This window comes from Gopherus flavomarginatus, chromosome 14 (assembly GCF_025201925.1).
Source record: "Gopherus flavomarginatus isolate rGopFla2 chromosome 14, rGopFla2.mat.asm, whole genome shotgun sequence".
Classification (NCBI taxonomy): Eukaryota; Metazoa; Chordata; order Testudines; family Testudinidae; genus Gopherus; species Gopherus flavomarginatus.
Window position 1 is genome coordinate 10,494,656 of NC_066630.1, and position 24,587 is coordinate 10,519,242.

General features: G+C 45.0%; 1 long non-coding RNA gene across 3 annotated transcripts; it reads left to right on the forward strand.

Moving 5' to 3' along the window:
- Nucleotides 1–9: 9 nt before the first annotated feature.
- On the forward strand, nucleotides 10–24,079 carry LOC127034313 (uncharacterized). 3 transcript variants are annotated; one of them, XR_007769348.1, is made up of 4 exons: nucleotides 10–587; nucleotides 13,951–14,002; nucleotides 15,078–15,342; nucleotides 23,465–24,079. It is a non-coding gene; the product is annotated as an uncharacterized LOC127034313 (long non-coding RNA). The 3 variants fall into 3 exon arrangements; XR_007769346.1 differs by having other exon boundaries at nucleotides 15,081–15,342; XR_007769347.1 differs by lacking the exon at nucleotides 23,465–24,079 and adding an exon at nucleotides 16,713–17,403 and having other exon boundaries at nucleotides 15,081–15,342.
- Nucleotides 24,080–24,587: the final 508 nt, after the last annotated feature.

The following is a 24,587-nucleotide window of genomic DNA, read 5'->3' on the forward strand; positions in this document are numbered from 1 at the left end:
GACTCCACTCCTTCCCAGCCGCCCTCCACCTCTTCCCAGCCTCTTTCCACCCTCTCCCCCAAGCGCGCCCTGTCCATACTCCTCTCCCTCCATCCTAGCGCCTCCCGCACACCACTGAACAGCTGCTCCACGGCATGCAGGAGGAACTGGGAGGGAGGAGGAGGAGTTGATCAGTGGGGGTCGCAGGCGGCCATGAGATGGAGGGAGCACCCGCTCTCTGATCTGAACTCTAGACCACACTGCCTCTCGAATGGTCCAAGGAACTAGTAAAAAAGTATTTCCCTGTCGTCATTAGCGGTAGTGGTCAGGCACAAGGTTTGTAGGGCTGTGACAGAGTTGGTGCAGGGGACAGTCCTTGAGCCACCAGCAGATATAAAGGAGGAGAATAAAAAGAGCAATCCCTAGGATGCCCATGGTGTGAGGAGTTGTGGGCCGAAACCAAGCTATGGAGGTGACCACCCCCCACCAGCAGTGATTTCTATGGGTGAAGAATGAGTGGGCTCCACAAGCGGGACCTGGAGGATTACTAAGGGAGCCCCACGAGGTAGCACCTCCAGTAAGAGGGAAAGAAAACACCTTCCTGTCAGGTAAGCAGGGAGATGTGTGACAGAGTGCTGGGAAACAGCACTCTGGGCACTGCAACAACAGCAGTTGCTCTGGAGTAGCCCTGATTAGGAAGAGCTGTGCTTAATTCGTGGATTGGGATGGGCTGAGGAGAGTTAGCTAGTTAGCCCTTTACCCAAGAGGTAGAAGAGGCCATGTGTGGATTTATTCTCATATAAACCCAAAGAAAAGGGGAACTCTGAGCTATTGTTTAGAAGTATTCAGTTGCTGAACCAAACTATAATATTCATGGACATTGGCAGAACCCACCGAAGAGTATTTAATAAACAAATGGTGATCTCCTATATGCAATTTCCCAGTATAAGGGACAAAGAAAAAGACTTGGATGAGAGACTAATTGTAGATGGTAACTAATCCCCAGCACACTGATTCAGTCAGCAAATGCAGGAGTGGCATGTTAGGGGTTAAATTTGATAGACAAATGTGTGCTGTCATTTATTTGTATTTAGAAATGGCAATGTAGAAGTATTATTAAGGAATAGTTGATACAGGGTTTAATGCTGAAATTGAAAGAAAGACGTACATTTTATAAGGCCCAGAAAACCTCTGGGTGAGCGTTGAGAGGTTCAAATTAGTGCTTTGTTTCCTTTCTGATGATTAGTTTACAGGTTTATGCTGCCTGCTGGAACCCTTATCTATTCTTTGAAAAGAGCAATAAATTGCGTGAAAGGAGGACAGCCAGACAGCCTTCTTTCATCCTGGAAACTATCCCAGCTGTGAAGCTCACAGGGAAGAATTTATCCTGGGGTTCAACCCTCTTGGGTTGTTTTTGTTTCCACCTTTTTTAAGTTGTACAGATTCCAATCATTAAGAACCTAAAGGGATTGATACCTTTCCAAGATCATAATATTGCACTGGTAATTGGTACAATATGAAATATGTGACAACCACAAAGTAAATGCACACTCTAGACGTCTCATGCACTTACCAGACTCCTGGTAAGATGTAAATCAATATAAAAGTTTTTGGTGAAGTCCTCAAGATTTTCAAGTTGGGAACCATTAGCTTAAGTGTAATTTTTATCATCTTTGTAAAACAAAAAACCAATAGCCCAAAGAGAGATCGTCATGGTTATATGAGAAATCAAATTGACAACAAATATTCCTTTGTATGATTATATCTGAAGTTCTGAGTATAGTGCTGTGGATTCAATTTAACTAAATATCCAAGTTAAAATAGTTACAAATTTAATTGAAGTTAGTTACTATTGTTTTAAGAATTGTAGTAAAGTTGTTTAGTATCAGTGAGATGCTGAGTTATATATACATGCTTTTCCATATGGGAATGTCCTTTAACAATTAACTGGAGTTATGTTTTAGTATTAGAAAATAGTATTAATTCTAATCAAGTTGTTTATTGTATTAATTTTGGTTAATGAATAAGTACTTAATTTGAAATGATAAAAAGCATTTTAGTGTTTGGCATAGGAATGGTAATTTGACAGTGAACTCTGGAAGTTATCTAATGTGGAACAAAATTGGGTATAAAATTTCCCATACTGGAGGCTGGAATAAATAAACTCACCTGGAATTAAAATTAGTTTTAAGATTAAAGGAACTTTTAAGAATATAGTACTATTCAGTACACTATTACAGCTTCTTGTTGAATATAATAATTAGAATTAAGGGAAAACAAAATTAAAGTAGTAATAATTCAGTTTCTATTACATTTTCAATGATCATTGAGGGTTCTGAGATTCTAAAAGGAACTAAAGGTTTGTCGACACCGGAAATGGTTCAGCAGCCCAACTGCAATGCTGTAGTTGTGCCACTGTAGGACTTCAGTATAGACACTACATATGCTGATGGGAAGAGTTCCCCATCAACATAGGTAATCTACCTCCTCGAGAGGCAGTAGCTAGGTCAATGGACAATTTCTTCTGTTGACCATCAGCTGTCTACACTGGGGTTCAGATCAGCTTAACCATGTCACTCAAGGGTGTAGATTTTCCAGTGTAGACCAGACCTAAGAATATGCCAAAAGACAGACCCTTGTGAGATTGTGATGGCATCAACTGAATGATGGGAAAGAATGCATAATACCTGACTTGTTTATGTGATAAAATTTATCACCTGTAGTCTGAAGGAGGATCATCCCCAAAATTTGCATTGTTGAGTGGTAAGTGTCAACATTAGAAACAGATCCTAAAGGGTGTGAGCCAAACCTATCAGTGCAACTGAATGGAAAACATATTCATAAAAAGCAGATTCTACCACAGGTTGGTAGAGGAGCAGCCTCACCTGAAAATCCTGAGCAAAGAATCGTGTTGTTCTGGATCTAGAAAGCTTTTCCCATTTCCTTTAGCAGTGCTCCTGAAGGGTCAACTTTCTCGCCCTAAAAGAGAGGAATTTCTTTAACTGAGTCCTTCATAGACAAAACCTAAGGAAGATTTGGGTACACTGGTCCAAAGCTGCCTTGGGAAAAAAACTCTGCTAAAGGAAGGACAATACCGTGGTTAGGCTGTTAGCCTGGGATTCAGAAGACCTGTGTTTAATTTTCTGCTCCACCACAGAGTGGGTAAATCATTTAGAGGTACATCTATGCTGCAATAAAACACCTGCAGCACTGAGTCTCAGAGCATGTATCAGCTGACTTGGGCTTGCGGGGCTCAGTCTTCACAGCTTAAACTTGCAGTGTAAACAATCAGGCTCACTCCAGCCTAAGCCTGAATATCTACATTGCGGTGTAGATTCCCACAGCCCGAGCTATAGGGAAGTGAAAAGCTCTAGCGCTCAGTGCCAACAGTCCAGAGTTAAAGGGTTCATTTCCATTCTCTCTGATAGTTTAATTGTTAATCTGCAGCCATTCCAGGCAAAATCCAAAGACTAAAGATTTGCAGGAATGCTCATAGTACCAAACAGGAGCTTCTGTAACCTTTATTCACAACTGGCACAAGCTCCTGCAAGAGCAGCAAAATACTCCAATGGATTTTTGCAGCACATTCAAAAGTTCATGGCATTTGAGCCTAATTTTCAAATCCAGCCTCCATGTGCAAAGCAATTGTGCGCATCAGTATGTACCCAAATACATACACACTCTGGCATGATGTCCAATTACTTTTGTGTGTACATAATGTGAGTTCACGTGTGTAGGTATGCAAGCATGCTAGATTGTGCACACATAAAAGTGGGCCAAGTGTGTGCCCTACCATTGAAAATCAGGCAGTTAAATGTCATCCTTTAAATCTGTATCTCTGCTAACCTGACAACCAGAGTAGGAATTAGTGCTAATTGGGTTGATATGTGTGTGAGTGACATGGGCATGTGTCCATTGGAGGCAGAAGTGGGATCAGGCAGCATCCCAAGACACTTCACCTAGACTAATAAACAGCCAGCATATCCAGTCACCACCAATCTGGAGCACGGCAAAGTCAATATATCCGAGAATTGAATGTTTCTGTGTTTAATGGCAAACCACCCCGAGTCAGCTGGCCCAGCAGGGTATTAAAATATGCTGTTAAAATGATGTATGAATCCCTACACTGGATCAGTTCTTAAATTGATTGACACCAGTTGATCTCCACTACTTCTGTTTGTGAATCTGTCCCACTGTGTTTACTCTCCATGGGTCAATTTTTCCTCAGGTTTCACTAAAATTGCCGTCACTTACCTCATCCCAGCCATGAATTTGACTATGTTTCCTGCATTTCTTCTTTCCACGGGTACACAAGAGGGAAACTATTATACCAGCAAAAATCAATCACATGTGCGTTGCCCAAGACAAAGAGCTGTTTGTTTTCTCTTTAGCTGTAAAACTTTCCATCCAGTTCTGCTATTTAAACTGATCATCTTTGTTCTTTCGTAACACAAGTTAAGCAGGTTCTCTGAGCCTAAGGAAATCTATGTGAGCATTTGTAATAACCTTAGTCCCAGATTTGGACCTTAGCGTCCAAAATATGGGGGTTAGCATGAAAACCTCCAAGCTTAGTTACCAGCTTGGACCTGGTACCTGCTGCCACCACCCAAAAAATTAGAGTGTTTTGGGGCACTCTGGTCCCTCTGAAAAACCTTCCCTGGGGACCCCAAGACCCAAATCCCTTGAGTCTCACAACAAAGGGAAATAATCCTTTTTCCCTTCCCCCCTCCAGGTGCTCCTGGAGAGATACACAGACACAAGCTCTGTGAATTCAAACAGAGTGAATCTCCCTCTCTGTTCCCAATCCTGGAAACAAAAAGTACTTTCCTATTCCCCCAGAGGGAATGCAAAGTCAGGCTAGCAATCCAACACACAAATCTCCCCGATTCCTTCCTCCCACCAATTCCCTGGTGAGTACAGACTCAATTTCCCTGAAGTAAAGAAAAACTCCAACAGGTCTTAAAAGAAAGCTTTATATAAAAAGAAAGAAAAATAAGTACAAATGTTCTCTCTGTATTAGATGATACAACACAGGGTCAATTGCTTAAAAGAATATTGAATAAACAGCCTTATTCAAAAAGAATACAAATCAAAGCACTCCAGCACTTATATTCATGCAAATACCAAAGAAAAGAAAACCATAGAACTTACTATCTGATCTCTTTGTCCTTACACTTAGAAACAGAAGACTAGAAAGTAGAGCTACTTCTCCAAAGCTCAGAGAAGGCAGGCAGACGGAAAACAAAGACAAAAAACACTCAATTCCCTCCACCCAAAGTTGAAAAAATCCGGTTTCCTGATTGGTCCTCTGGTCAGGTGCTTCAGGTGAAAGAGACATTAACCCTTAGCTATCTGTTTATGACACGCCCCCCAAATTGCAGACAGTGGGGAAGCTCACTGGCGGCGATTTCCTTCTAGAACTTGAAAATAAACAGATTAATACAACACATACACCTTTACATATACTCCTAAGTATATAACTAACAGACTTCTACATTTTAAGAACACTTTTTAACTACTGAATTCTGGGAAACTCTCACGGGAGAGTGCATCAGCAACTTTATTAGAAGCTCCTGTGATGTGTTGAATTTCAAAATCAAAATCGTGGAGAGCCAAACTCCAACGAAGAAGTTTCTTGTTGTTCCCCTTGGCAGTATGAAGCCACTGTAGTGCAGCATGGTCAGTTTGTAGTTGGAACCGCCGTCCCCAAACATATGGGCGTAGCTTTTCCAGGGCGTACACAATGGCATAGCATTCCTTTTCACTGACTGACCAGTGACTTTCCCTCTCAGACAGTTTCTTGCTGAGAAACACAACAGGATGGAAGTTGTGATCTGTTGCTTCCTGCATGAGCACTGCTCCTATACCACGCTCAGATGCATCTGTGGTTACTAGGAATGGCTTGTCAAAGTCCGGGGCCCTGAGCACAGGGTCAGACATGAGCGTTGCCTTAAGTTGGGTAAAGGCCTTTTGACACTCATCAGTCCACTTAACTGCATTTGGCTGGGTCTTTTTGGTCAGGTCGGTCAGTGGGGCAGCGATTTGGCTGTAGTGGGGTACAAATCGCCTGTAGTATCCGGCCAAGCCTAAGAAGGATTGGACCTGCTTCTTGGACCGTGGGACAGGCCACTTTTGGATAGCATCCACCTTGGCCTGTAGGGGGTTTATGGTTCCTCGACCCACCTGGTGCCCCAGGTAAGTCACTCTGTTTTGGCCTATTTGACACTTTTTGGCCTTAACAGTTAGTCCGGCCTGCCTGATGCGCTCAAAGACCTTTTCCAGGTGTAGTAGGTGTTCGGGCCAGGAGTCTGAAAAAATGGCCACATCATCGAGGTAGGCAACTGCAAATTCTCCCAGTCCAGCTAGTAGACCATCTACCAGCCTCTGGAAGGTGGCGGGTGCATTTCGAAGGCCGAAAGGAAGGACATTGAATTCATACACCCCCGCATGGGTGACGAATGCTGACCTCTCCTTGGCAGGTTCATCTAGCGGTACTTGCCAGTACCCCTTGGTTAAGTCTATTGTAGAGATGAACTGGGCACGTCCCAACTTTTCCAATAGCTCATCGGTACGTGGCATTGGATAGTTGTCCGGACGAGTTACAGCATTGAGCTTACGGTAGTCCACGCAAAAGCGTATTTCCCCATCTGGTTTGGGTACCAGAACCACTGGAGATGCCCATGCACTGGTAGATGAGCAGATTATACCCATCTGTAGCATGTTCTGGATCTCCCGTTCTATAGCAGCTTGGGCATGAGGAGACACTCGGTAGGGTGGGGTTCTGATTGGGTGAGCATTACCTGTATCAATGGAGTGGTATGCCCGTTCAGTCCGTCCTGGGGTGGCTGAGAACAATGGGGCGAAGCTAGTGCACAGCTCCTTGATTTGTTGCCGCTGTAGACGTTCCAGGGTGGTTGAGAGGTTCACCTCTTCCACGCCACCGTCTTTTTTCCCGTCGTAGTAGACACCGTCAGGCCACTCAGCATCATCTCCCTGGACTGTAAACTGACAAACCTGTAAGTCTCTGGAATAGAAAGGCTTGAGAGAATTAACATGGTACACTTTAGGCTTTAGTGAGGAATTGGGAAATGCTATGAGGTAGTTTACAGCTCCCAGGCGCTCTTGGACCGTGAATGGCCCTTCCCATGATGCTTCCATCTTATGGGCCTGTTGCGCCTTCAAGACCATAACCTGGTCTCCTACCTTGAAGGACCGATCTCTGGCATGTCTGTCATACCAGGCCTTTTGCTCTTCTTGAGCATCCTTTAGGTTCTCTCTAGCAAGGGCTAAAGAGTGTCGGAGGGTGCTTTGTAGGTTGCTTACAAAGTCCAGAATGTTAGTTCCTGGAGAAGGCGTAAACCCCTCCCATTGCTGCTTCACCAACTGTAATGGCCCCTTAACCTCGTGACCATACACAAGTTCAAATGGTGAAAACCCTAAACTGGGATGTGGTACAGCCCTGTAGGCAAACAGCAACTGCTGCAACACTAGGTCCCAATTATTGGAGAATTCGTTGATGAATTTTCGTATCATGGCCCCCAAAGTTCCATTGAACCTTTCAACCAGGCCATTGGTTTGATGGTGGTACGGGGTGGCAACCAAGTGATTCACCCCATGAGTTTCCCACAGTTTTTCCATGGTCCCTGCCAGGAAATTAGACCCTGAATCTGTAAGGATGTCAGAAGGCCAACCTACCCTGGCAAAGATGTCTGTTAGGGCCAGGCACACAGTGTTAGCCCTGGTGTTGCCTAGAGCTACTGCTTCTGGCCATCGGGTAGCAAAGTCCACTAAAGTCAGTACGTACTGCTTTCCTCTGGGCGTCTTTTTTGGGAAAGGGCCCAGAATATCCACAGCTACTCGCTGAAATGGGACCTCAATTATGGGGAGTGGCTGGAGAGGGGCCTTGACCTGGTCTTGAGGCTTACCCACTCTTTGGCATACCTCACAAGACCGGACATACTTGGCAACGTCCTTGCCCATCCCCTCCCAGTGGAAGGACTTCCCCAACCGGTCCTTGGTTCGGTTCACCCCAGCATGGCCACTGGGATGATCATGGGCTAAGCTTAAGAGCTTCCCCCGGTACTTAGTTGGAACCACCAACTGTTTTTGCGGCTGCCATTCTTCCCGGTGTCCACCAGAAAGAATTTCCTTGTATAAAAGTCCTTGGTCTATAACAAACCGGGATCGATTAGAAGAGCTGAGAGGCGGTGGGGTGCTCCGTGCCGCCGCCCAAGCTTTTTGAAGGCTGTCATCCGCTTCCTGCTCAGTCTGGAACTGTTCCCTTGAGTCTGGGGTCACCAGTTCTTCCTCAGACTGTGGACTTGGGCTTGGTCCCTCTGGAAGCGATGTAGGTGATGGGGTTGTTTCCGTTGCTGGTGAACCGCTCTCCGCTGGTGCACCTGAGGGCATTTCAGGCTCTGGCTGAGCCTTTTGGGTATGGCTGTCTTTTGCTTCTGCCAGTTCTGGCTCGCTGGCGCCCTCTGGCGTTGAGTTTGAAGATGTGGTTGCACTTGCTGGTGCTGGTTGCTGTTCCAGTTCCGGGCCTGGGACTGGAGATGCTGTGGCTGTTTCAGTGGTAGGCATGGAATCTGGGTCCACTACCTCTGTCTGGGTCTCTGGTAACACAGACGGGGCCTCTGTGGACGGTTCAGGAACAGGAATGGGTCTGGAAGCTTGCCTGGTTTGGCTACGTGTAACCATTCCCACTCTCTTGGCCCGCCTCACCTGGTTGGCCAAGTCTTCCCCCAGTAGCATGGGGATAGGATAATTGTCATAGACTGCAAAAGTCCACATTCCTGACCAGCCTTTGTACTGGACAGGCAGTTGAGCTGTAGGCAAGTCTACAGCTTGTGACATGAAGGGGTAAATTGTAACTTTGGCCTTTGGGTTGATGAATTTGGGGTCAACGAAGGATTGGTGGATAGCTGACACTTGTGCCCCCGTGTCTCTCCACGCAGTAACCTTCTTTCCGCCCACTCTCAAATTTTCCCTTCGCTCCAAGGGTATTTGAGAGGCATCCGGGCCTGGGGATCTTTGGTGTGATGGTGGTGTAATGAATTGCACTCGCATGGTGTTCTTGGGACACTTGGCCTTGATATGTCCCAGTTCATTACACTTAAAGCATCTTCCATCTGATGGGTCACTGGGCCGAGGTGAGTTACTGGAGACTGGTGAGGTTGAAGGGTAGGGTATCTGTGGCTTTACTTGGGTGGTATGTGGGGTCTTTGGCTGTCCTCGGTTGTAGGGTTTATGGTCTGTGTGCCCCCTGGGGTAATCGTTCCCCTTGACAGTAGCTTTCTTGCTTTCTGCCAGTTCCATCCATTTGGCTCCAATCTCCCCCGCCTCAGCGATATTCTTGGGGTTTCCATCTTGTATGTACCGTGTGATGTCTTCAGGAACACCATCCAAGAACTGCTCCATTTGTATGAGGAGGTTCAGTTCTTCCAAGGTTTGAATGTTGTTTCCTGTTAGCCAGGCCTCATAGTTTCTTGCAATGTAGTAGGCGTGTTTGGGAAATGACACCTCTGGTTTCCACTTTTGGGTTCTGAAGCGCCGACGGGCATGATCTGGGGTTATCCCCATCCTGTATCTGGCCTTGGTTAGAAAAAGTTTATAGTCATTCATTTGGTGCTTAGGCATTTCAGCTGCCACCTCTGCTAAAGGTCCACTGAGCTGTGACCTCAATTCTACCATGTACTGGTCTTCGGGAATGCTGTACCCAAGACAGGCTCTTTCAAAATTTTCCAAGAAGGCCTCGGTGTCATCACCTGCCTTGTAGGTGGGAAATTTCCTGTGCTGTGGAGCAATATTTGGCGCCGGGTTGTTAGGGTTGGCTGGCACATGCAGCCCAGCTTTTGCCAACTCCAGTTCATGTTTTCTCTGTTTTTCCTTCTCTTCATTCTCTTTTTGTTGTTTTTCCATTTCTTTTTGGTGCTTTTCCATTTCTCGGCGGTGGGCCAACTCTTCTTCTTCTTGTTTCCTTCGGTGGGCGAACTCTTCTTCTTCTAGTTTTCTTTTGTGTGCTGCCTGTTTGATTTGTTCTTCTCTTTCTTTCATCTCCATCTGTCGCCTGTGTTCAGCTTCTTTGATTTGTTCTTCGGCCGCAATTTTTGCCTTAGAAGTCATGATTCCTGTTTTCTGGTGTTGGGGTGCCCTCCGGTGTTTATTTTCTGAACTGCAGGTTCTCTGTTGCCTCCTGAAGTCTGCCTAGCAACAGTGCCTTTAGCTAATTTTCCTTTTTTCTCTCTAGCTAATGTTCAATGAAGGGAAACCAGAAAAACCACTTTATTTGCATGCCTATAAGTGCTGGTACGACTCTCAATGGGAGTGCTATTGTGTGACAAAAGACTGTTAATAGTCCTTAACGACTTCTGCTTAACATGCAAGCCACAAACTGCCAGAGAGAGCAGAAAAAAAATTTCTCTCTGGTTCCCTTTTAAAACCAAACTGTTTCTCTCTGCTAAAAAGCCCTTAGCAGAGAAAAGAAAAATATAATATTTCTACTGGCTTCTGGGTTCTGTCTATCTCCCACCAGCTGCCACTCATGTAATAACCTTAGTCCCAGATTTGGACCTTAGCGTCCAAAATATGGGGGTTAGCATGAAAACCTCCAAGCTTAGTTACCAGCTTGGACCTGGTACCTGCTGCCACCACCCAAAAAATTAGAGTGTTTTGGGGCACTCTGGTCCCTCTGAAAAACCTTCCCTGGGGACCCCAAGACCCAAATCCCTTGAGTCTCACAACAAAGGGAAATAATCCTTTTTCCCTTCCCCCCTCCAGGTGCTCCTGGAGAGATACACAGACACAAGCTCTGTGAATTCAAACAGAGTGAATCTCCCTCTCTGTTCCCAATCCTGGAAACAAAAAGTACTTTCCTATTCCCCCAGAGGGAATGCAAAGTCAGGCTAGCAATCCAACACACAAATCTCCCCGATTCCTTCCTCCCACCAATTCCCTGGTGAGTACAGACTCAATTTCCCTGAAGTAAAGAAAAACTCCAACAGGTCTTAAAAGAAAGCTTTATATAAAAAGAAAGAAAAATAAGTACAAATGTTCTCTCTGTATTAGATGATACAACACAGGGTCAATTGCTTAAAAGAATATTGAATAAACAGCCTTATTCAAAAAGAATACAAATCAAAGCACTCCAGCACTTATATTCATGCAAATACCAAAGAAAAGAAAACCATAGAACTTACTATCTGATCTCTTTGTCCTTACACTTAGAAACAGAAGACTAGAAAGTAGAGCTACTTCTCCAAAGCTCAGAGAAGGCAGGCAGACGGAAAACAAAGACAAAAAACACTCAATTCCCTCCACCCAAAGTTGAAAAAATCCGGTTTCCTGATTGGTCCTCTGGTCAGGTGCTTCAGGTGAAAGAGACATTAACCCTTAGCTATCTGTTTATGACAGCATTTCATCTAGGTTACTTGCCTGTACAGATTCAATAACAGAAAACTCCTTCGAAGTCAGCTCCGCTTTAATCTCCATTTTGTCCTTGTACGTTGCCATGGCTCTGTTGTAAAGGTGTAATATATGGTATTTGAAATGCCATGGGTGATATAACACCATTGATTATTTTTCAATCAGAGCCTCACCTTTAAAGTCATTGGGAAGTGCTCTTTAAAAATCAGTGGTGTAATATGGCCCATCAGACCCACCATTCTGACCACTAGAGGTATCTGTTCATTCTACATTCCCAAAGGATCCACAGTATCTATCCCTTAGCCTCAGGATATCTATAACCAGCTGTGTCATGGAAGTGAAGATTTTTTTCTCCCCTAGCGTTATTCTGTTTCTTCTCTTGCAACCAGTACTATTCATCTCTGGGCAAGAAGTACTGGAGATATCCTTATTTAAAGGATCTTTCCAGTTCCCTTTCTATCTCAAGATCCTTTTAACTACTGAGGCCCTGTTGTCTTTCAAGACAAGTCGAACAAAATAGTCTGTAAAAGCCAAGCTCTTCTGAGCTAAATTCAAATTTGTTTTCATTTGCTCGGTGAAACATAGTGTCTAAGTACAAAAGAAAACGTGCATGGCTCAGAACTTCAGTCAAGACCAGCATGTGTAAAAATGATCTCCACTGATTGCTTTGACTTGCAAATGTTTCCACTCAGAAAAGATGCTTGGGTTTTTGGGAGTCTTCATCAGACACTGGGACTGCCTTCCAGGTGCAATTTGACTACAATAGTGTAGAAAGAAATGTGAAACCGCTGACGTATACGATCCATTCTTCTTCCATAAATACAGAAGAGAAAAGAGTTGCTTAGATACTATGTTCCAGTAATTGTACCTGTACATTTCTCACTTTGCTACCTGCCAGTGATTAGTAATGATGGTTCAGTTTATTGGTTTATGATCATAGTTTGCATTTGGAGGTAACAATATGTGCTCTTGGGATTAACGTGCTGATTTAAAACAAGCATGTTTACACATTCAGTCTAATAATAATACATATGTTATATGCACTGGCAAGTGTTCAGACCTTGCCACCACATCTTACGTAACGCCTAGCTGATCTTTTTCTTTCTGGCCTAGATCCTCAGAGGTATTTAGGCACCTAACTCCCACTGAAATCCCTACAGCTCAGACTCTCATCCAGTCCGTCATTATCTCATGTCTTGATTACTGTCATTCTCCCCTCTAGCTTCTTGTTTCCTACACTGCACCCACCCCTCAGTCCATTAAAATCACAGCTGCTCGGATCACCTTCCTTGACTGAATCACTTCTCTAGCTCCCTGCCATCAGGTGTGAGAGAGAGAACATCTTGCATTCCCTGGTATTGTATGCAACAGTATTTACGCATGGATACAAAGGCAGACAGTAACAACTCTGTGAAAATCATGCAAATCAGTCCATCCCCCCCGTTCCCTCACTCATCCGCCCCCCCCACACACACACATACGACAGCCTTAAGCAGAAACTACGCTAGCACAAGCCAGAGCTACCTCTCAGGTGATGCTGAAGCAGAGGAAAACCTACATAGGTTCTTCCATGCCACCCATCACTGGCACATCTGACCATGGTCTCTATTTTCCAAAAAGCAATTTTACTATAGTATAAAGGGCGAGGCTCAGGGCCACTCAGCGTCTTCCAGTTGCTTCTGGGCAATTTTCTTAGCTTGAGCTAGGAATCTACACATCAAAATACTGGACCAACTTATGTGGATGAAAAGACAAGCTCTCCAGCTCTTCTTCAGGTCTGTGTAAGCTCAAAAGCTTGACTCTTTGGTCCAATACAATTGAGCCAATACAAGATATGACCTCACCCATCTTGTCTACCTAATATCCTGGGACAAACACAACTACAACAACACTGCAAACATCATGAATGGGAGGGACAGGCACCCTTCTCTCCCTCTTCAAACCATGGCTTCCTAAAAGCTGGAGTTACAACCATTTCCTTTGTGGGCACAGACAGGGGAAAAGGAGAGTTTTCTAGAACTCCCTTCTTCATGATCAGCACTGCACCGGGTTCTGCCATTTTGGGCTTCTGAGATTCAATGATGGAGTAACCTCTACTTGGAATAGGGTCTCTGTTGGTTTCTACTGATCTCTGTTAGTCAGAAGACTGGTAGCTCTGGGGAAGGGTAACCCATGGATCCTTTGTTCTGTTCCAAAAGCTAAGCGCCAGCTGCTACCAATAGGACCCAGCAGAAAAGTTTCAACTGGAATGTCCACAAAGGGTTATGTTCTTCTAAACCAGGTCTCTAATAAACAAGTTTATTTCAATGGGAGCTAGGCACTTAAATACTTTTGAGGGCCTGGGCCCCTGTGTAACCTAGCACAGGCACTAATGGGAGCTAAAGCTAAGCCCCTAACCCTGCTTTAGGTAACTTTTTTATGCAAAGCAGTAAAGGTCTTGCTATTTTTCATTCTTGTTACTTTAAAATGAGTTATTCCACTTGTCTACCTATATTAATCCCAACACTTCAGGTGTCCTGATACACTGGATTATTTTGTTTGTTGCAGTGTTGTTGCAGCTGTGATGGTTCCAGGATATGAGAGAGACAAGCTGGTGGAGGTAATATCTTTTATTGGATCACTTCTGAACCCACTTTGTTTTGCTTTTGACATTCCTATTTGTGATTCAGTATACAGTGGCTTTGTGATCTGTATTCTGTCTGAATGGTCTTTCTATTTATCTATAAAGCTGCCATGCGAATTTAATCTGTTTCTTTGAGGTCGAACCCTTTTCATCTTATAGGTGAGCAGAAGAAAATTGATAGCTTTAAACTCTCTTTGAATTTTGTTGCCCAGCTGGAGGGAAACTAACCCTCTCTTTATAAATCGTGAAGCAGAATTGTCTTCACTGTAAATTTACGCCAGTCTGGAACACTGAACTCCACTTAATGCATAATGTCAAATGTGCAGACAAACTAGAAGATAATGACTACTGTGGAATGAGTATTAGTGATACTATTATCAATTATTATGGCCCTCAAACATTTCCTGTCTCCTTTCCTTAGGATGGTATTTTCAAAAGAATTCAGTTATTGGCCTAACTCTGCTGCCATTAAAATCAATAGGAGTTTTATCACTTACTTCAATGGGAGCATATTTAGGCCAAGGCTGGATGGTTTTGAAAATCTCACCCTGGTGACACACTGTGACATTAAGCACAGCCCCAGGGCAGAGGGCTAGGGGCACCAAAGTATCTGGTAATGAATTGCAGCTGGCTCAACCAGTTCAAGCATACCCCAAGTCTTTAATGTCATGAAATGTATCTGGCAAGGTGTCAATGAAAACCTTATGACTCACTGGTTATTAATACCATCGAGTAATGTAGACGCAAGCATCTGATGCAAAGTTATGGACATCAACTGAAGTTATAATTCTTAAAATGTGTTTTCCCGTCATGAGGGAATTGCTCCACCTTACACAAAGGAATGTCATTTCTCCACCTGCAAGTTACTTCCAAAGTACTTGGAAAGATAATGAGAATGTATTTACATCCCACATAAACAGACCCAGCAAGCTAACAAGGGGTGAAGGCAATTGTCACACTATGGCGTGGGGGAAAGGAGATAGGCAATCACATGTCTAATGTTCATTCAGTTGCACAAGAGGGGGCAGAAAATAAATAATTTGCCTTTTAGCAGACAATCCAAGTAGGGGGAGATACAGCAGAACACTCCCTTCAAGACAGACTCCATGTTGCCTAATTCACAGCTGGAAATAGACTTTTGTTTGGACATCTCCTTCAGAAGAATCCTCTTCAAGGATTCAATGGACTATACAAGAAAGGGGCTGAGAAACCCAATGTATCTCTCTTTCACCTAAGAAGACAAGAGTACCAGCCTTTTGACTTTGGAGGATAGATCCTGACCCAGGAGCTCCATCAGCCATATTGATGGAAACGTGGTGAGGATTTTACCTTGAACCAAGTTTAGCTTGCTAATTTTTAGTTAGTAGAAAGCGTTTTATCTGTGTTTCTCTTGTAACTATTGCCAACTTTAATCCTTATGCTTGTACTCACCTAACACCTCTCTCTTTGAAATGAAAGCTCACTTGTTTTCCTTTAATCCAAACCAGCCCAGAGCTGCATTTGAACTGAACTGTTTGGTAACTTCAGGTAAAGTAACAAACTGCTGGATGTTGACTCTTTAAAGAGCAGTGAATGTTAACATTCTGCTGATTCTCCGGGACAGGGCCGGACATTTCAGAATACGTGTTTTGGGGAAAATTCTGGGCTGGGGAGAGTGTGAAGTCACCTTACCAGTTGTTAACCATGGCTAGTGGGGACCAGCGGAAATCTGTAGTATTGCAGGCAGGCTTCTGGATCCAAAACATTGGACCGGGCTGCCCAATACACAAACTTAAAGCACATGTTTGTTTCTGACTGTGGACATCCCCAGCAGAGAGCTATAGTGGCAAAGTTTTAAGACCCTTTAAGGTTATAGGGTCAGAGTTGACAGCTCTTCACTGGTCTGGATTGCACCTCAGAATGTAACACACATCACATCAGTGCTATTTCGTCTAATGAAGGATCCTAGTGTAACCCCCCATAAATCAGTAGACTTGCCCCTTGGACCAACTTAAGACCTGATGTAAGTGGACGTTAACTCCTTGGATTTCACTAGCTCCATGTGTTCTGGCCAAAAATTTAAGAAGAAAAACCACAAAGACTAAATTTCAGACATTGAGGAGGAAAGGAGAATCTTGACAGAGAGCCAGATCCTCTCCTGCTTTCTGGTTGTTTGTATTGCCACACAGTCAGCAATATGCTCTAATGAGCTGGCTGGAGATTTATGCCTGCTTAGGGAAATCCCCAGGAGGCATAAAGTCAGTATAGCCAGTTCTTATGCCAGCTGCTTCTGCCCCCCCCCTGCATAGCAGACATGTGGGCAGGGTGGGGAAGCTGGGAGTTGGGTCACTGGTGCATGCAGTGCTGCAGCGATCCTGAACCTGATCTAAATACTGCCTGAGCCAACCCCTGGATTGAGCACGGTTTGAGCAGATGTCAGGCTGTGCCCCATGTTGCTCCGAGGAGAGAATTCTTCCAGACTGGAGCCAGGAATCTGAGTTGGGGAAATAGGAGGGCTGGATTAACTTGTAATTCGTGACATGAGTGTGAAGGATTCACTGGAGAGAACTGAGAAATCATAGCAATGTGCTTTTTTTAAAGCAAAATAATTTTCTCCATTCTTTACAGAGCCATTTGGGTTGCGGGTGGATAAGTAGCAGAAGGAATTACAGGTGGGATGATTCTTCTCTCACTTATCCTTATGCAGGTGCAGAGGAAGGAGGAGCTCCACTGAAGTCAATGGAGCTACACCAGTGTAAATCAGAGAGGGATCTAGCCCTGCATGGTGCCTAGAGGATGCAGGCATTTTATCACTATCTATAGGTATCATTTAAATAATTAGTTGATGATAGTAAAGCACTTTGAAGATGACAAGCACTGGATAAGTGCTGGGTATTATTATTTATTATTAGCTGTCAGTGATCACAGGTTTTGAGTTCCTTCAAACTTTTCTTTTCAAAACTCTGCCCTCCGTCCATCTCTCCTCCGCCTCCCAAGAACTCCTCCTTCTCAGAGTCCGTCATCAAAGATGTGCAGATTATAGAAATGTACTGGTCCATTTTGTTGCTCAGAAGGCCAAACCCATGACGGATGGTTGCAACTGCATCACATCTATCATTTGGTTACATTGCTTGGACTAGTATTGAAACATTTTTCATCAAGATCACTTTTTAAAAAGTAACCAACAGAGAAAAATTAAAGGACTAAACCAAGTTAAATAATAAAAATGAAATCTTGTGTCCTTTTCACGTATCTAAGACTTTTCTTATTGCGTTTTACTGGGAAGGGAGGGGTATTAGTTATTTTTTTAAGAACCAAGAGTAAAATGTTCAAAAATGCCTAAGTGACTTAGGAGCCTACAGGCTTGTCTGCATGAGAAAACCACACTGGTTGAACTAAAGGTTAGGTGTGATTTTTAAACCAATTTAGTTAACACTGTGCAAACCTGTTTGAATGAGTGGCATATTTTTGTTTCGCTTAAGCTGATTAGGAATCAGCTTAAGCGAAACAAAAATATGCCACTTTTAAACCAAAATGAGTGTCCACACAGGGGCAGAAAGAAGGACCACATGGGGAGAAAGTCGAGGTGCGTAAACACTTCCCATCAGAGCTGAAGACAGCACAGTGAAGGAATGGAATGGTTAACCTTTTATCTTTACACCGTAGCTGTTACATGCAATTTCTGTGGTATATTCCCCTGTGTTCTCTCATTACTGAGTCATTCAGATGTCAGCAGTGTTTTCTGGATATCCATAGTATGTCTTCAGGGCATTTGTGCTTTTTTTACAATTGGAGTTAATAGGTAGGCAATTGCCTACCCATCCTCGGAAAGTCCTGAGTTCTGAGCAGTACCTTCAGTCACATTAGTAGCACTGGACATATTAATGTTCTCTAGGTCTGTGAACTCTTGCATGCTTTATATTCATTGGCTTCTTTAAATATTTACATGTATCAGTAATAATTGCAGCTGGCTTTGTATTTACAGCATCTGTCATGCTGTGTTTGTTTTTGTTCTTTGTGGTGCAGTGACTGACTGAATTCCCATACTCTTCTCCTCCCCTTGACTAGTGGAGGACGGACTGCTCTGTGACTGTGATCTTAACGACAGGCTCAGGAGCACTTTGCCTAAAGAATAATAATGGAAGGAAATTACTGTGCTGAATCTTTCCTTTGCCTCCTCTCAGAAGAGTAATGAGGCATAGGTGGTGCATGGGAGGTCATGGGAGGGTCAATTGACCTCCCAGATTTCTTGGCCTGCCAGCGGCAGGGCTGGAAGAAAGGCTCTGTCCTCCTGCTGGGCCTTCCACCTCCCCAGCACGCTCGACATCCATCCCTGGCAGCAACACCCAGTTGGGGAGCGGAAGGGCAGGACCAGCCTCTTCTCACACCGGCCGGGGGGCTAGTACAATTTATTGTGGAGGTGCTAAGAGTCATTGAACCAAACTATAAACCTTGTATCTGATGGAAAACACTTCAAGCCATGGTGTGCGGCAGCATCCCTGCCTCCTCTCCAGCACCTATGACACCAGCCATTCTGGGTTGCTGCTTTGTGCAACGTAGCAGCTGCCTGCGATAGCCCAGTTGGGGAGCCTGACTCCTCTGCTCCCCACCCTGGCTGGGCTGCCAGGGACTGGGGCCAAGCAAGCAGGAGCTTCCCATCCCCACCAGCATGTTTTTGCTTGCTCTGCTTCTGTCTCCGGCAGCCAGGCCAGGGCTGGGAGTGGTGGGAGCAGGCAACTGCCAACTCCCCAGCCGGCAGCAGCCGCCCTGCACAGAGTCTGCGACTTGCAGTGGCCACGAGAAGCAGCTCCATCCTGCTCCCTGCCCATGCCTGACTACCTGGGACAGGGGCTGAATGTGCTGGGGGAGGCTTGGAGGTGCAGCAGGAGAAGGACAGTAACCTGAGGTAACTCTGGTTCTAGACACAGGGTGGGAGGATGCTAGGGAAGGCTCTGGGAGCAGGTTCCCTGGCCTCTGCTCAGCCAAGGCCAAGGCAGGCCCCAGCCAAGCCCAGAGGCAAATGCTCCCTGCTCCTGTGGACCCAGGAGCCCGTGCAATTGGCTGCCCTGGCTCAGGGAGGTGGGGCTGGAAGTTCCTCCCAGAGGAGACACATTGAGTGGTCACTGGTCCTCCCCTTTACATTGTGCCCCTCCCGTATCAGGAGGCACCCATCGTCTGTGTAATGAGGGAAAGTCTCAGTCCTTGGCAACAGAAACTGACCCCACAGTCTCAGGAAACACTTCCTAAAACATGCACTTGGTTGTTGTGAAAGTCGCTGGTGTGACAACTGTGCAATCTGAAGTTCTCTGTCAACACCCCAGTAGCAATGCAAGATTCTCCCACAAGGTCAGACCAAAGCGTATCAACAGATCTCTAGCAGTTACAGAGAGCATTTCAGCTTCCAGGCCTGAGCGTAAAACTGGAGTAATGCCACGAGGAATCAGGCCTGGGGATTCTGTGAAGATTGCCACCTTGACTGCTGGCGGTCAGCCACTATTCTGCTGATCATTTTGGGGATGAGGAGACAAGTCCATATAGCTCCAAATCATTCCATTCAACATCCAATCAGCTGCCAGACAATAACAGAATTGGTCACGACCAACCTAACCATGACTGGCACTGTAGCAATAACCCACATAACACGCGCTGTGGCTGGCTTCTTGCTCTAAGCCAGAAGGTCAAGGTCAAAGAGACGATGACTCCAGTCCAACTTAAATGAGATGTGAAAATGCTTGTTAAGTTATACATGACAGCACCAATCGGTAAGTAACTTGGCTCTGAGAATCAAGATGTGCAGGTGATTTAGGCCACCTGCGTTTGTGGGACTGGAACAAGATGGCTGACTTGCAGGAGATGTACTAAACACACTGAGGAGAGGCAGCTGCCATTAAAAGTGACAGAAAGCTGATACAAGATGGTGATACAACCAGAACATGGACTATGTGTTGGGATATGTCTGGGTTAAGTAGAGACCTGGGAAGCTGCTAATGTGCTGACATGACATTAGGGGACAAAGGGATAAGAAAGCTGGAGTCCTTTGTTTAATAAATAAGTTGCCATATTTTACCCTTCCCTGTTGCTTGTAAGAATTGATAAGTGTTGCAGCTGCATAAGAAATGTGGGGATCTAAAGGCTACCTTTGGGGTAAAGCAGTGTTATCTCCTCCTCCCTTCCTTTCCCAGCTACATAAACAAGCCCTGGCTTACGGCTCCTTCCTCCCTCCCCTGAGAATTGCTCATGACCTCTTCCTCCCTCCCCTGAGAATTGCTGACTAGGGAGATTTGTGGCAACAAATTGTTGCAAAGAAATATATTTTCAAAGTAAAATGCCTGTGTAATATGTGTTATGCTGTGCACAATAGCTAGGGTGGGTTTGCTAACAAAATGGGTGTTTTTATTACTTAATAAGGGGTTTTGGGATGTTGTATGTAGGCGTGTACATACTAACAAACAAAAAGAATGTGCTGTAGCTAATGCAGGGTTTACTGGACAATTGGGTTCAAGGGAACAAGTATCACAATAAAGAAGCCCGTACTCATATCCACCTCTGGGTCTGAGGCAAAGTTCCAGTGTGTTAACAGAGTGAAGTACAGAGTGCCCCATTGTACTCTTAATAAGTTGTGTCTGGTTGAACTTTAACTCGATGCACACAGTGAGTTAAAGTTTAATCACTTGCAGTTTATCATGGGTGGCTATTAATGCCATGTTTTATCAGCTTCTTATCTCCACAAGCCAGCCTTTCCCTAATGTGAAATACTGATGCAATTAGCAAAGAACATCTATTAGTTAAAGCATTTCAGGTTGGTCCTCAAAGTTTCAGAAGCAGAGCTATTAAAGAGAATTTAAGGCAGAGGCCAAAAACATAGGGTCCTTTTTTCTTTTGCAATCCAGCCTCTTTGTGCACTGCTCTGAGGACACGAAGTGGCTGGAAAGGTAGTAGTTCTCCCCAGTTAGTGATTCCCTCAGCTGGCAAAGCTAGCTCCTACACTAACCCTTTCCACAGACCAGGGGATAGGAAGGGCAGAACACAACCACACTGCTGAGGACCATAGGCAGCCAGCAAAACTTAGAGCAGACCTTAGATGGCTCTAAAGTACCTGGGGACAATATGTTTCTAGTCCCAGAATCAGAGGGCTGCAGGGAGCTTCTTTGCAATGCTTCTTTTCCCAGCTGCAGCCAGAAGATAGGAGTGAGAGAAAAATCTGGCTTACTGTCTTCAAAGATTGTCTGAGTGTGTGGCTTGCTTTCTTCAAGTAGCGCCACTCTTCATCACATTGCTTTCACTGCCCTTCCCTTTGTTGATTTTGTCCCCAGCTCTCCTCGATGTCCTCCCACAAACACTTCTGCGGACAGTGAGAAGCTACAATAGCCCCAGTAATTTAAGCAAAGCCAATGCCAGTCAGCAGAAAACATTTGCTAATGGACGTAAACTTTGCTTGATGCCTGTTCTGCCAGGAAGAGGATGCAGCCATTGCAAATCTTAATGCCAATGGCTCTCCGGGCCTGGTTTGTTGACTTCACCAGCATTTATTTGCTTTGTGGGACAATTAACTTTGTTTCTCAAGCTATTACAATTTTGAGTTTAGCTGAATAATCTTTTATGATGTTGATCTACGTTGTTGACTTGATTATGTTGTTTAGTTTGTTCCCCTCTGATCATAAACTGTTCCCTTGACTGAGCAATAAAATGAAAGCTCTCGTGTCACTGCGGTTTTTTATTTTTCTTCTTTTCTTGTTGGTTAATTCAATTCCCCTGCTCCATGAATGATGATGTCCACTTCTTATTAACTGATCAATGAATGTACAGTGCATCCTAGGATTCAGCAGTTGCACCCCCACATATTCATTTTCACCACGCCCGGTGCTTGGTAACAGACACAGTAAAACCAGGCAGATGTTCACTCCAGCACGGCATTTGGAACTGGCGTTCGTTGTTGTTAATAGGTGAATGTTCTGCACTGTTATAAGAGAGCTCAAGCTATGGTTGTCAACTGGCCAGCACAGCCTAGCTAGGGGCCAGAAGCTGCAAACTCTCTGTCACAGGGAGGCTGGCCCTTTAAAGGGATATGGGCCTCAGCCCCATCTGGGACACAGCCATCTTGCCTCCCCAGCTGGGGAAAATGGGGCATGTGACCCAAACAGACTTCTGGGGTGGATAAGGAAGAGGCCTGGGCAATAAGTGGGGAGACTTTGGTAGAGTCCAGGATAGAAATGCTGAAGGAGATGGACTTCATCTCCAGCTGTCTGATGTGCCGGGAGCACTGGGAGAGATGGACCAGGTATTGTCAGAGATCAGTCAGCTGAAAGGGGAGGGGAAGGACTGTGAAGTGAATAACAGACTGGCACGGGGCAAAGGAAGAAATAAAGTTTGGACTGAAAAGAGTTTGCCTTAGGGTGGGCAAGGATCTGGGGAGAGGCTGGTCACAGGGTGACTGGCTTTTTGAAGGGAGATGAGTCTCAGTCTCACCTGTTAAGACAGCCAGTGTGCCTCCTCCGGTGAGGGAAATGGATCAAGTGAGTCGATCAGGGAGAGACCTGGAAAGTGACAGAACGGGGGAGAGACTTCCACAAAGGCTTGGAGAAGGCATGTGAGGAGACTCTGAGATCCCAGGGAAGAAAAGGCTCCAGCTAGGCAGGTCTGGGAATGGCTGCTCTGGGAGGAGCAGTGAACAGAGGAGCCCAGGAGGAGCTGAGAGGAGATGATTCTGTGGCCGGAAGGATACTCAGAATGGTGCTCAGACTAAATAATCTAATGATCCCTTCTGGCCTTAAAATCCATGATGAAAAAATATCTCTGGAAAACAGCTGGGAAACAGAGTTGAAAGGGAACATCACTGACTTCACTGGAATAACACCAATGCATTTTTACATGCGCAGACCCCAAAAATACAGGAAGCCTTTCACCTCCCAAGAGCCACTTTCCCACAGGGAGGAGAGATTGACAGCCCAGCCACTGGAACGGCTCAGGCTGGTTTACTCTGAGTTTTGTTGTTAAGTATACACGATCTTCTGACTAGGACAACTTGCGTTTCAAGCAAACAGCCAGTAGACAAAGTCCTCTTACTACTTCCATACCCTTTCTCTTCCCATGCTGAGAAACCTCCTGTCCCTTAATAAAGGCAGTGCAAGGGGTGCCCTGTGATGCTTTCTTCTCTGCTGAATTGCTGTGAAGTTGCAGTGAACAGAATAGTCATGTGTTTGCAGCAGCTTTTGAGCAATGTATTCAGTACTGAAGCATCTGACTTACCAAACGGGAAGAGACAGCTCCTTAGAGGAGGCAGAGTCTCATTTTCCCACCGCCTGTAATTTCCCACCTGTAATTTGCAAATTACACTTCGCTTTTTATGCCTTGCTGGGATGGTGAGTTTGACTCTGGCTGACAGCAGCTGTAATTGCCCTGTACAAAATAAAGTGAACTGTTGCGAAAGTTTAACTCAATTTGCTTGCTCCCTTTTTGCAGTGTGGTCTGTGTTCCCAGAGATCTATGCAGAGGACACACGAAACAACATGCTATGTTTCTACATGGCACAGCCCGCAGAAGTCCGACAATCCCCTTGGTGAAGGTGAACGTGAATGTATTCTTTTTGAGAAAATGAACCCTAATTCCTATTTCTTCGTCTCCTTCACACTAGGAGACTTTGCTAGTAATTTTAAACTTTCCTGCTGTTTTGCAAGACAATCAGTTGTGCCGTGTTACTAATCTAGTTTAAACTGGCAATTTAAATTGAAGGTGTTACCCAACCTTCCTTCTGCTGGGCCAAAGACATGAAAAAATTGTGAATCTAACTTCTAAAAAGTCAGAGTTATATCTATGCTGGTGCCTAGAGACAACACGTGGGACTTTGGAGACCTGATTCAATGTCCTGCTCTGTCACAGAGGTCCTGTGTGACCTTGGACATGTCATGGGATTTAGGTGCCATGGGACTTTTGAAACCTAAACACCTTTGAAAATCTGGTCTCTGTGTGCCTCAGTTATCCGTCTGCAAAATGGAGATAACAGCATTGCCCTATTTCACAGAAAAATTGTGTGGATAAATACATTACAGATTGTGACGCGCTCAGCTACTATGGGGATGGGGCCAAATAAATATCTAAAATCGACTCATCTCTCCAGCCAAGCTCCTGAAATTGTTGGGTATAAAGGGAATGTCTATGCTGCAATAAAACACCCTTGGGCTGGCCCGTGTTATCTGATTTGGGCTTGGATTGTGGGGCTATAAAATTGCAGTGTAAATGTTCAGGCTCAGGGTGGAGCCTAGGCTCTGGGACCCTGCCCCCTTGCGGGGGTCCCAGAGACTGGGCTCCAGCCCTATCCCAAACATCTAGGCTACAATGTTATAGACCCGCTGCCCAAGCCCCACGAGCCTGAGTCAGCTGACACGGGCCATCCACGAGTATTTCACTGCAGTGTATTTTACCCGGGATTCTTTCAACCCAAGCTCTTGGTAACTTTTACTCTGTGTGAAGTGGTGTCAGGAAATAAATCAGGGGAGACACAGCCGTCGGACCAATAGATGGCTGGCACAAACAGGACCACACAAGAGTGCTTTCACTTCAAGTTAAACTTTACTTAGTCTCAAGT